Source organism: Excalfactoria chinensis, chromosome 3 (assembly GCF_039878825.1).
Source record: "Excalfactoria chinensis isolate bCotChi1 chromosome 3, bCotChi1.hap2, whole genome shotgun sequence".
Lineage (NCBI taxonomy): Eukaryota > Metazoa > Chordata > Aves > Galliformes > Phasianidae > Excalfactoria > Excalfactoria chinensis.
The window spans coordinates 61,542,567-61,553,677 of NC_092827.1; positions in this window are offsets into that span (position 1 = coordinate 61,542,567).

An 11,111-nucleotide genomic window follows, 5' to 3' on the forward strand; every position below is an offset into this window, starting at 1 on the left:
CTTCAGGGAGCATCACCATAACACATGGTCTTGGCGCACAGGTACAAGGAACTGCAAATAGGAACAGGGAAAATGATTGAATTCTAAAACATTCAACAGCGAATTACTGGGTTACGGTAGTGGATGCAAAAGGTGCCTGTGAGATGAGGCTGTGATCTGTTTTTCAGAAAATGATCCACTCTTAAGGTGTTTTGAATATGATTTTAAAGGAAATATCCTCTGTTTATTTCTTCCCTTTAAAGAGATAAGGGGGAAAAATAGATCAGAAGAACATTCACAATCCTGGGGAAAGACAAATGTGATGCTTTTCACTATAAGGAAATCCAGTTGCAGATATTCTTTGTCAACATCAGGTGAAGCCTGGATCTGCCTGGAGAGTACACATAAGGAAGAAGACATCTTGGAGAATTTACAACCTACAAACTTTCATCCTGAGTGTACTTTTTCCCTACTTCCATCAGCAAAGGCACACAGCAAAATTTGTATGGCCTATGAGGATCCATTTCAGACAGATCTGGGCCGAAGTTTTCATAATTCTAAAGATTAAATATTGAAACAAAATCTCAGCAGCCTTCAATTTTGCAGGATGGTGATGTGGAGAAACAGCATGACAGAGTGAGAAATGAGTTCCAGATAGACATGATTCCTGCCAGAAGGGTTGCAAAGGCTGCTTGCAGGAGGACAGCTAAGCAGAAAAAAGTTAGAAATAACATAAACTAATGCGCATCAGACCAATGAAACAGTGTAAGTCTGGTAGGACTGCTGTCAAAATTGTTGTGCTCAGGGAATTTAATGGCAGCTTTGTGCCTATGAATGATTACTGTACAAAAAATAATTCATATTGCTGTTCACTCTCACTTGGCTCTGATATGATAAACCACTGGCAGAATGTGAACAGGGATTAGATTTCAAGCAAAAACAAAATGAAGACAAAAAGCTGTCACCTTGAAATGAGACAGTTTGCAGTACCCAAGGACTTGCCAAATGAGACATTCTTTGCTGCTACAGCAGTCCCGTGGCTCCCTACAAACAGCTGACAAGAAACAAATAGACACCTCTGGGTGGCCTCACCAGAAAACATGTGCTGGAATCAATATTTAATGAGCTAAATACAACTGCTAAAATTAGCAATTTTCTCAACAAGAACCACTTCTGTTGAACTGAGATTCAGTCCCAGTGGTAGCAGGAGCTCAGGGGTGGCCATGGTAGTCATGCTAAAGCATATTTCTTTTCCTCTGTTGCAGTGTGGTTCCCCAGGCATGTCCCACCAAGGGGTAGGAGGTATCAAAACTGTCAGGGGAGGGAATGATGTGCTAGGCTGATGCTCTCATTGGCAGCTGTCCTTTCTGGGTGACACACATATGGAAATATTCTTGTGTTTTCATCTCTTTCTGTCTCCTTAAGGTCATCTTTCCACCATATTAGTACTGGTTTAATTTACCACAACATCTAATGCATTTTCTAGGATGTATTGTGTTGGTTTTTTAAGTATGAAATTCTGTTTCAAAAGTGACAAATCGTTCATCTATTTAGATGTGCTTAAGAATAATTACTGTGTGTAAATCCAACTGAATAACAATTAGACCTTTTATTTAATTGTCATTAGGTTTTAAAGTGATGGATAATTATCCAGAGATGAAAATGATGGATCATGAATTTTCCTTAAATAAACAGAAGTTCCCAATATTAATTATTGCAATCGTCTGGTTTTCAAAGTAAAGCTGATTATAAGGTGAGGTATGGAGTCCAGAGAAGCCTATAATATGTGAAATGTCTCCATGATGGTAAATGCAGTCTCTTAGAGAAATACCATTTTACCACAAATAAATAAGTTACCTAAAAGCTCATAGATGCAGTTTCTCAGCAGCCCTAATCCTCAACAGCTCTGCTCCTGTGGACAAATATCAGCAGATGCTCCAGGAATGTCCAGTTCAGTTTTCAGTAAGACATAAAGAAACAGAAAACAGAGAAGGGCAATTTTTGATAAAAAGCTCATGTATGTGTCTGCTGTCAGCATCATGGCACACCTGCAGGCTAACAGCACTTTTCACACAGTGGTCACTCGAGCAGCAGAGAGGTGAAGCCAATGCCTTACAGCAGTCTTCAAGAAATATAGACAGGAGATGGCTTCATCACTTGCTCATTTCCTTATTTGCTTTCTTCCTTGACACTCTTGTCACATAATTTCCAATTTCTAGGGTTGCAGAGCTTTAATGCTGCTGCACTTACCATTCCTTATTCAAACTGGACTTTTGTTCCTTTCTCCTCTAAACCACTGGGCATATTTAAGACAGATAGTCACTTGAGCTCTATTTGATTTTGTTCAGGGCAAGAAGAATTAACATGTTATATTGAAATAATTTGTTCTCACGAATTTAAGTCTAATTGTAAGCAAAAATTAACATAAAATGTGATTTTTTCATTCCCCTGGTTTGGATAAATTTGTGGTCACTGAAAAGACAGAAGTGTTATTTCTGTCTTTCTTTTTAACATCAGCCATGGCCGCAAACTCACTCTCATTCTTATTTGCTTTTTTAGTGTGAGTGATCATGTTCACCAATTCACCAATGTAGTCAAGACTACACTGGCTATTTTCTTCCAGAAATAACTCTTTCAAAGTTTCTATGAAAAGGAATCCTACTATCCAATAAGATAGACTCATAAGTTTGACAGTACCTGTTATTCCATTGCTGTGATGCTTTTTTAGAACACAATTACTTCCACCATCTTGAATAATCTACTGGAGCACTCACCAACTTCTTCCTGTCCAGGAGGAGCTGAGGTGCTGTTGGCAGTGTCATACTTGTTCTTGCACAGGAATCACAGTTTTAGCAGAAATTCCTGGAGCTACAAGCCACAAGAATGGCTGTTGAGAACAATGTGAAAAGCACATGAAGTAGACTGGAATCTAAGTAGTAGTGTCTTGGACAAAAAGAAGCAAAATAAAAATTCCCAAAATGATAGAACTATATTCAGCTTGCAAAGTCAAGCACTCAAAAGCAGAAAAATTTCTCAGTTGCATTAGACTATGTGAAACTTTTCAACCCTTTCATCCCTGATGTACTTTCACTGTGATGTAGCCCTAATTATATCACCATATTTTATTGTTTCCTGTCTCCTTCAATGAATAAGTTACTCTGTATAACCTTGCTCCTCATATTACAGCCTCTCGCCCTCTTTTTCATACATCAGTTAAGGCTAGATTGACTAGAAAAATGATTACTTTCTACACTGATGTATCTTACAGATTAAACAGGTTATTTAAAATGCATCGCAGTCATTGATAAATAATATGTTTTTTGAGAGTAGGCAACATATTCACTTTAAAGGTAGGTAATAGAGCCATAAAGAAATTAACATTCAGGTGACTCACTGTTCATACAGATTTTTGTACCCAATTGAAATATTACACTTTGCTGTAACAGCATATTTAATATTAATCCATCCAAATTACAGTTTCAAATGATTTTCTCTACTTGTATTAGAAACTTTAATTTTAGTTCTTCAAAACTTCCAAGTGTTTCTTTTTGAAGTATTTAAATTCTATTGACAATATGTTTTTTGTGCATAATTCTACAATAAAAGAACTCACGCCATCAGAAAGTTAGGACACATTGGATCTAACTAACAGACCTCTGTCCCTTCAACCAAAAGAGTATCTAATAAAAGCACATGCCTGTGTGGAAGGAGATAGCACACTTCACCGCTGAGGCTTTTTTGCACATGCATTTGCTGCTGGTAGAAGGATGATGTTCTCATGATTATATTTGAAGAGCTTCATAGGTTGGAATGATCTTGTCTTGTGAAATTAGGCAGTGTGAATAACATAAATCTGTTACCAAAGAATTGAAATTATGAGAGATGATTTCTAAACTTCTCCTTTAAACTGCCCTATAATTTTTCAAGACCAAGCAATTTTTTTCAGAGCATATAACTTCTCTTTTTAATTTATCCACTTCAAATGTATTTTTTTCATTACTTTAGCATATGGTCTCCCCTGCTGATCTTTACTTGTACATTATGCCACCCATTGTCTTCAAGATATTTGCCAAAGAGAGGGAAAGATTTGTAGTTTTGAAGGATCACAAAGATGACAGTAGTTGTGAATCTGACCAGTATCAGCAGCGTTCAGCCATGTTACATAGCTTCATGGCCCAGCCAAAACATTCTCAGGCCTCTCCCAGAGGGATTTAAAACTGTTTCTTTTATCAGCTGTATCCTCCTTACTAAGAGTAGCAGACTGTCCTGAAGAAGTAGATACTTGTTCTTTCAGTCTCTCCTCTGCACACATACTCAGTACTTCGAGCAGCATCTTCCTCAACTGCAAATAGCTCACACTCTGCTTTTGACAAAAAGGTTAATTATAGGATGAAATACTGGCGTTGCGTAGATAGGATTTTTTACCTTAAAAATGTAGTAACAACTTTGGTGCAATTTTTCTGTCTTGACTTTGAAGGATGTAAGAATGATAATCACAGTATTTTAAAAGGAACATTGATGAATTAAGGTTGAAAGTTCTCATTAAGAATTAACTATATACTCTAAATAAATCATATTAAACAGAAATACTTTTGTAATGGAGACATTTGAGGCAGAATTCTCACTTCTCTTAATTACTGACGAAGCTCAAAGAACAGAAAAAGTTCAAACTGTAACACTGCAAAACTTCCAATAACTTCCAGATATAAAAAAATCAAGTAAAACTGTTTCCAAAGCAAGAGAGAAGTACTATTCTCTAGTGAATAAGCTCAAGTTAATAGAACAATATAATTCACAAAAGTAAACTAGTAAAAATAAAATTAATGATAGTGACTAAATTTGAATCTAGACACATAATCTAATAAAGAATTCATGAAACAAAGAGCTGCAACAGCCTAACTAGAGAAAGTAAAAGTCTACTCAGCCCCTTTCCTCAACCATTCAGCATTCATCATAAACGTTTATCTCTGAATACAAAACCAGAACAGCAGCAACTAGACGGAGAACAAAAAACATAGCCAGATCAAGCAACACCCACCCAGCAGTATTATTTTGTCATCCAGGACCTGAAATATTTGCCCAAAGAAGTACCAAAGAAATCAGTTTTCATTTTCATAATTTTAATGCAAGTTAGATTTTCATCTTCATAGGACATAGATAAGACCATTGTCATTCACTGTTAACTGTTTAGGATATTTTTTATTTAGTCAGAACAAGCACCAGGAACCTTCATACTTTTATTTTGAATTTTATCCCTTTTTTCTGCCTAGAGATTCCTGAACCTTCAGGCCTGTGCCTCTGAGCAGGAGCAGATCTGTGGACATCAGTTTTGGAAGGTCACTCTGCAAAGCAGACCACTAAAAAAGCTGTTGGAGATCTGTGGCCATACCACCACCAGCATTTCTCAAAGCTGAGATGTTTATAAAACAATTCCATTCCAACAGACTGGAGGACCACCCTCTGGAGGACTGCCAGTTTACTTTAGTATGTTTGTCATTGTGCTGGATGGAAATTCCTGGCTCTTTCCCATGAAGTTTATGCACTTACCAGCCTGAATTAAATTAATATATTTGAACTACTAACATTCATACTTCAAGTTTTCTCATACTGTGCCACTCAGCTTGCTTAATGAGAGGTAGTGGACTCTACCATGAACTCCCACTGTTAGAACAGCCACACAAACATTTGGGAAACTCAAGATGAAGGCTACCTGGACACTTGAGTTAACAGAACCAGACTGATGAATGAGGGAAATTATACTTTCTCCCCTCGCATCCACAACCTCATTATCATGGTATTGACTGAAATGCAAGGGAATCTTAAACCTTCTTTGAGCATTTTCCCTTTTTCCTCATTCCTCCTATTTGATTCCTTGTCCAACACTCTTCCATTAGAAAGTAGACATACATATATTACAAACAATTTTTTCTTTTTAAGTGAAAAGGACTGAGCAAGGCCAATTCTGGTTCTTGCCAGACACCAGTTTGATGATGTGTACTGGCAGTTTATCATCTGAGTCACTCACCAGCAGGGACAAGAGTCCCTGAAACTCTTGTTTCCTCTACACAGCACACTAAATTTCATCATATGACTTTTTCTGATAAATATTTGCTTTTTAAGAGGAGAAGAGGGGGTTATATATCGGTTAGATACAACTTAAGCTCTCACTGATCATTTTTACAAACAGCTTTTTCTTCAGTCTTGTCTAGAAAATAGTATTTATCATTCTTTGTATAATGGATAAGTTGACTAATAGGAGTAGCTGACTTCAAAATGATTTAATCACATTTTAAAACAGTGAGCACTAATATCACTCCTAATTAAGCACAGAATACCAGAAATGTTCTCACAGATTATGAAATTCCAGTGAAAATGTTTGTATAGCATATAAGTTTTCCATGCTTTTCTTTTCTAAATCTTCTAAGACTGCAAAACTGAATGTGGAGACTTACTTAGATAAAAATATATTTAACTAATAATTTCTATATCTTTCTAAACAGAAATAGCTATGCTCCTAATGTTTACACATTTTTGCCATTTGTCCTCAGTAGATAGATAGAAACAGAGAATTTTACAGAAAGAAATTACCAAGAAAAAATAAAAATGGATGTCCTTTTCAAATGTATTAAAGCACTTGCTAAGTGTTCAGCCAAAGCAGGTAGATGTAATACATGTGTGTTCTTGTTTACACAGGTAAATAAGATGTTATTCACTTGTCTTACCACAGTAAGTTGTAGGTGGTGAACAGAAGGGCCATTTCTTCAGCTCAGGGGAAAATAGTTCAGAGAACTGAGCACGCAGCATGGTACAATTTTTCACATGCAGAGCATAATACACACCAACAATACTTCTATTCCTTATTTTCTATTCAATTTTCAACAGAAAACTGGGATAAGGGGAAATCTCAAAAAATGGGAAGATCAAAATATATGAACAAAAACATGAAATATGATTTTGTGCCCCAGGAGTTCTATCCAAGGTCCTCAGAGCTTTCTTTTACAGAGTGAGTTTCTTCCTCAACATGTTTTACCCAAAAGGGTTCACTTATATTCAGAAAATGAAGATGATACCATCACATTGGGAAAAAGTCATTCTTAAGAAATAAAACTGATTTTTTTTCAAAGAAAACTTTCTGTCAAATTTTGGATTTAGTGGAATTTTTATATTAATTCTAACAGAACTTTAAAACTCAATTGCAGACCACTGTCACAGGTAACACAAGAATGTTTTCAGAATAAACCCCAGAGAGGAAATTGGACAGTAAAAATTTTATGTGTGGCTCTCCCATCAGCAACTAATCCGACTGGTTCCCCTCTATGGCACCCAACACAACTGGTGTGCTACACAGCCACTTTGACCTCCCAGCTTAGATTGTCAAGAAGCAGCAGATGGTTATTTGACAGCATAAATGCTATTAAGCTTTCAGATAGAGAGCACAATATACATGCCTTTTGTGAAGAATTTCACAGGAGATACTTCTAGCTAAGAAGTAGAGTACAAGTACCCTGTTGATCACATGGCATTGCTGTACTTGCAAGAATTGTCTGAGCTTGCAGCAGGAAGTACAGAGTTCTTCAGTATCTCACTAGAGGCTAACGTCTAGTCCCTATTTTGATCTGATGAGATTTAAGAGTTTTGCTTTCATCTGTAACAGAGCTCTTGACAACTGACAATTCATTTCTATTAGCGCAAGAGGCCTTTAGAACTAGAAAAGCGATAAAGTTCCTGTCACCTCTCCAAGAAACAAATCTAATTGAGCTCTGTGAACGAAATGTCGGTTTCACGATTTTTGTGAGCAAAAAGCTGTAGGAATGTTAACAGTAATGGCAATACTCACGGTGACTGTGAGTTCTTGTATAGCACTTGGTGTTTAATCTGGCAGGCTGCTATAGTGTTTTGAATTAGAACAGTCTCAGCAGTCTGGAAAGTTAGGTGGAAACTAGACTTGAATATTTCCTACAATATTTTTTGCCAAAAAACTGTACTAAAGACTCATAACATTTAGATTGTTCTGTGATGATATCATGTATCTTGTGTTTTAAGAGTTTTGTTTACTTGAAATATTTGCTCTTTTAATTCTTACAGACATGGAGAGAACTGTTTCAGTGGTCTAACAATCATTCCTGTCTTTGTGTTAACTTTCTGACTTCAGGGATTATCTTCATAGTGATTTCTTTATTCGGCAGTTTTAAGTCTTTTCATCAATTGGCCCTACTTTGACTCATAGAAATTATGGATTAAATTTTGAAATTTCTTAATGCAATTACCTCATTTAAATGAAAGCATGTTTCAATATAGTAGCTATATAAAATGGTGTAGTGAATCAGTGATTAATTACTACAAGAAAGATACAAACTATATTCTTCTGTTTGGCAAAACATTAATATAGTGATGTAAAATGGAACTGCAGCTTAAAATAGAATCACCCTGGTTGGAAAAGATCTGCAAGATCATCTAGTCCAACCATCCACCAACATTTCCCCACTGAACCATGTCCCTTAGTACAACATTTAAACATCTGTATGATACAAGTGATAACTATCTACAATAAAAAACTTTTTTATTCAGCTATAGGACACGTATACAATCAGTGTGTCCCATAGCTGTCACAGAATATGTATCCACTCCACGAAATATGTTTGCTTAGCTCTGTTCTCTAATTCTCCCCTTTATCACAAAGAAGATCATACCGTGGTCCTCTGCCCTGGGCACCAACATTCCTTGTGTAAAAATAGTGATGCGATCTTGGAGACCAATACTTTCACGCAGTGGCATAGAACTATGACCATAAGACATGCACGTTCAGTGTAATCAGGAACACAAAAAAATCCACCATGATAGCACATTATTTCAGAAAATGGAGCTAGATAAAGTTGAGGAAACTAATTAGAAGTATATTTAAAAGCAGAAGCTACATAGTTTAAATGATTGCAGGACATTTTGTTATCTTCTGGGTTCTACAATAAATGCATTCCAACTACTAAAAAAGATTACTACAGAAGTGTTTTCCTTTCACTGTTCTCCTACACTGGCGTAAAATGCCAGCTGTTACAGACAGGTACATTTGGTGTTGAAAAATTCAAAGTAAAGAACGAGCTCAGTAGACACAAGAACACTTACTTTAAATAGGAAAGTGTCAGAGTTGGTTTTAATAATGAAAAACAGTGTCTGTCCATCTATGCCAGCTCCCTCACAGCGCATAATTATGCTATTTTTATATATCTCCTTCTATGCCTTACTCCTGGTAGAATTTATTTGTTGCTGGTTCTCGATTGCAATTAATTTCACTCATATTTGGACAGTTTTATGGGTAATTCATGTTTTCCTTAGTGCCATTATTTGTACGTGACACAAATCCAGATGATTGACTCATTGTTTTCCCTCTGTTCCAAGAAAATGAACACACTCAGCCAAAAGACAACAGTTGTGTGTTTTTCATTCTAATAATTCAAAAACTCTTCATGTTCTTCAGCCAAGAAATAAATATTTTGTTGAGAGTTCAAGCTGCCCTGACTAACTGCAATAAGAATGCAGGTGTTCTACATTGTTATCCAGCTGTCCTTGGGGAACAGCAATTGACGAATGTGAATTTTTCTTTCAGAAGAATTTTTTGCCCATAAAATATTGCAAATTGGAAGTCTTTGTAAGTGATGTTTAGTGTGCATAAAGTTGTACTAAAAGCAAGATCCTGTCTTCTACAAAAGAAAATTAAAAAGAAATTGGACAGCATATATATAGTTTAGAAGTTTAAGGTTTTGAATTACAGATTTTCTGTTGAAAAAACAAATTAACAAAGATTTTCTGACAGTAAAATATTTTGTTTAGTGCAGTTTTAACATTGGTCACATAAACTAATGGGAATTTAATTTTCTTTCGTCACGTAAGGAAATCTTACTCTAGTTTTCTTCGGTAAAATATTAACATAGTCTCAAATAAAAATTTACTCTGAGTTTCCTGAGTCATTTCCCATATTTGTTTCTTTTTTTTTTTCCCCACAATCACAATTGTGGCAAAGCTCAACATTCAATTAATTAGCTTATTTTTTATATTTATGTAAAATAGGTTTCACATTGCTGCTGCTTAATTCCTTATTCAGTTGATGAATGGCTTTCCTTACTATCTCTGTGAATCTTGAAATGAAAAGATTTTGAAAAGCCAAACAGGTGGTAGAGAATTGGAACTTGTTTAGTTCTATCTGAATTTAACTAAATATCCAAGACATGTCTTATTTTCCACAGAAGAAATTAGCACGATTCTCTTCAGAAAACCTTCACAATCTCACAGCACAGCATTTCTATTCATAATGTACCGGATGTACACAGCAAAACCTCTAGAAATAGCAAAATGATGGGAGTAGTATAAGAACCTAGCAGGAGTGGCATAGAAGATCAAAAAACCTCCCTTGCTTTAGTTCTGAAATGGCTTCTGGAAATTTAAGTTTTGAAAATTTCACACACTGGGCTGTTTGTAATGGCCATGGTTCACCTTCTATTTGCCTTGATAACAAGGTTTCAGATATTCAGACTGCAGAAGTTCTGGTTGAGAACCACTAATAAAGAAAAAACATGCACCAGAACTACTAGTTTCTTTATAATGTGACCTTATTCGTCACAGAAAGCCCTTCTTATATCAAGCCAAATCAACAAGTATCACCTCTTCCTCTTTCTTCCCTGCTCACTGCAGTCATTCACCTCCTCCTCTCTGCCTAAGCAAATAAGAAACAGGGCTCTAATATCTTTCTTTTTTCTGACATGTTATTGTTTCTTTGTGTGAAGTTGCTTCCTCAAAATGAAAGGCTGACAGTGAAACACTGAAAAATGTTTCTTTTCACACTCAAAATGCGATAAGCATGTTGAAAGCATAGGAATTCCTTGTGATGGGATTGAATTAATTTTCTTCTGTAGTTACTCCACCCTTGTAAAAAGAAAACACAAAAAAGTGACAACTTACTGCAATCATTTGAGTCTCATAAAAGTAGATCCACTTTTTAAAGATTAGTTTAAATAAAGCCCTGTGCTAACAGATAAGCAGTATATATAGCAAAAATGAAAATTCACTTTTTTCGCCAAATAAAATAGTTGAAATGAAGTGTTAAGTGAAACAGCTCAGTGCAATGCTGAGCATCCAGAAAA